Here is a 3,238-nt window from a genome sequence, read left to right on the forward strand (position 1 = left end):
CTACAGCCTGAGTACAGTCTCCACCACCCCCAACCCCCTTCCTCTGTAACTACTGAGGCTTTTATCACAGGCCCCAGCCCAGACCCTCATGGTGTGTGCCCCTCTGGGGCCCTTGGTATCACTTTCTGCTCACAGATTCCAACTGGGGCCCTCCCAATACATCAGTGAGATTGAAATAATATTCCTGCAGAAGGAAAGGGTTAGGGGCTCAATGCCCTTGCTTCCTGTGCAGATTTACCACAGTGGACATATCACAGATGTTTGGAAGAAGTAGTCTTTATCAGACTACAGGAGTTTGTTACATCTCTTTCCTGTGTACAAGTGCTTATTTGCCTTATGTTAGTTAGGGGAGGTCACTCAGTCGATTTTTCCCCCATAGTAGATACAGTCTACCCCAATGTAGTTTGTTATTCCCACTCCTAATGATAGCAAAAATTATAGGTTTTTTGGGTTTTTTTGAAGTCTCCATTAGCAGCCCCTCTGTTATATGTAGATGTTATATGGAGGTCTTAATGAGAGGGCCTGAGGTCAAATCGCAGAGGTAAAAGATTCACAAAGAGGCAACATCGTTTGTTCTACCTCATTCTCCTGTTTCTCCTTCTAAAAACTCCAAAAAATAAGATGAAACTCTGAGAGTTCAAAGAATTATTCTAATGCAGAATTGAAGGCGACGTCACTCAGGCTTTCATATTAACACAACTAGAAAAAGTATGTGAAGGGTCTATGGTCAGCAATGGATCTATTTTTTTAAGTTTTGGCTGTGCTGGGTCTTCGCTGCTGTGCAAGCTTTCTCTAGTTGCAGCGAGCGGGGGCTACTCTCCAGTTGCGGTGTGGGGGCTTCTCATTGTGGTGGTTTCTCTTGTGTGGAGGACAGGCTCCAGGCACACAGGTTCGGTAGTTGTGGCACATGGGCTTACTTTCTCCATGGCACGTGGGATCTTCCTGGACGAAGGATTGAACCCGTGTCCCCTTATTGGCAGGCAAATTCTTAACCACTGGACCATCAGGGAAGTCCAGCAATGGATCTTTTAAGCACAAAGGAGGAGGGAAGACCTAGCCAGGCTCAGGGAGAGGAGCTCTCAATACAGGGAGTAGAGACCTTTCAGTCACTGTTGTCTGGTGTTCCTCTGCCAGTGGGTGTAAGCAACAGAATGGCCTTTTAGAAGTGTCTTTCTGGCTACTGAGGTGGGGGGACTGGATTGGATTGGACAAAGGCAAGAGTAAAGGCAAGGAGACTCATTAGCAGGAAGTAGAAAAGATACATGTTTATTGAATGAATGAATGAAGAAATGAATAGTAAGCCGTGGATTTTAAGCTGTGACTTTGAGTCCCTGAACATGCACATGCTAAGTTGTTTCAGTCGTGTCTGACTCTTTGTAACCCCATGGACTGTAGCCCACCAGGCTCCTCTGTCCATGGGATTCTCCAGGCAAGGATGCTGGAGTGAGTTGCCATGCCCTCCTCCAGGGGGTGTTCCCAACCTTGGGATAGAACCCATGTCTCTTACATCTCCTGCATTGGCAGGCATGTTCTTTACCACTAGCACCACCTGGGAAGCCCCTTTCTATCCCTACTCTTGGCCAAAGGCCATTCTCTGCAGTGTACGTCGTGTTCCCTAAGGGCTATGGCATGTCTTCAGACTTTTGGAAGAGTAAAACTCTTCCCTTACTGCTGTCCTCCACTGACTCTATGAATCCCCACTCTCTTCCTTCCTGGCAGGTCCCTTGGACAGTAGCCCCTGAGATCCTCTCCTGTTTTTCTTTGAGCAATTTGGAGGTTTGGGAGCTTGACCATAAGCTGGCATAAAGTCTGGTTCTAGGCTTTGGCATGTTCCCCTTCTTTACCTCTCATAGTTCTGAGCTGTGGCTTACTTAATAACAGGCACCACCTTTTCTTAGAGCCTTTCTGATTCACATCACAATTTTAGCCCACCAAAAATCCTCATCCCACTCCATATATCTACATTTGAAGCACAAGCAGATTTCTGTGGGTCATAGGGTGACAGCCTCCATGCAGAGCCAAGGTGGCTCCCCAAAGCCATGCACTTCCAATGGGTAACTTCTCCCTTTGGCCCTTACGGCTTGTAGGGAACCCATCACCCAAGGGCCCTGCCCTCAGGGTCCAGTCTTACAGTTTTTCATTCCCAGAGCATTTTCAACATTAAGAAAAACAAAAACAAATCAAAACAAGGAGCAGCATTCCCATCCAAGAAAGATGAGGGAGGTCCCTAGCACCCATCAAAACTAGCTTTTGGAGAATCCAAAACAAGCCATGATGCTTTAAGATGTCTTTTGCTTTTAATCCAGAAGAAGAAGGGATGATCACAAAGGAAGGCTCAGATCCAAAGTGAATTCTTTTGTCTAGTACATGGTTTATTTTAAATGTGAAAGTTCAAGGTTACACAAACAAATGGATTGGATGGGACATTTGTGAATTCTGAAGCATAGACATTTCTCCATGTTTGGAGGATGTGCTCAGATATGTGTTTGTGCAATTTTTGTCATTGTTGAAAGAAAAGAGGTACTGAGCCTGAGGAATACTGCACCCAGAATGTTGTGAAAAATAAAGAAATGGTAGTACAGGGCCCAGAATCCCAAGGAGGGGAAGGAGAGTAAATATGGCCCTAGTTGATATTATCTTCACATGGCCCCAGGATACCTGGTTGAACAACCTGTTTCAGATATATCACACCATAAGTTGGATAGATTTACTGACTGAATGGAATAAATTGGGCAGATAAACTGCTGTCAAGATGATTGACCTACAGAAATGTTCCTCCTACTTTTCTTTCATTATTACCTACCTGATTTTGTTTAAATCTCTTTTTATGAACTTGACTTTAGCTTGCATTGACTTCATCAGGAAGCTTTGAGAGAGGGATTTCCTAGGGGTGAAAATCAAATTATTCATCAGCAACTGGATTGAAGGAAAGAGCCTGGGACTTGAGGTGGGACTTGAGCCTGGGACTTCCAGGTCTTTCAAAGAGCTGTGTGATCCTGGATAAGGAATTTCATTTCACTGCCTTAACTTGGAAAATGCAGACTGAACACTTTGGAGGCATACATTTTGAGAATAAGTGATGGATATAAATCACTGTGTATAGTACCTGGTACAGAGTAAGTTTTGTAAGTCATGATATAACTCATGATGAAAAAAAAATATTCTGCCTGCTCTGTAGGGTCAAAAAAGCAATTAGGAGGCAATTGCATTGATGACTGGCAAGAAATCATGGAGGCCT

Source organism: Dama dama, chromosome 1, assembly GCF_033118175.1.
Source record: "Dama dama isolate Ldn47 chromosome 1, ASM3311817v1, whole genome shotgun sequence".
Lineage (NCBI taxonomy): Eukaryota > Metazoa > Chordata > Mammalia > Artiodactyla > Cervidae > Dama > Dama dama.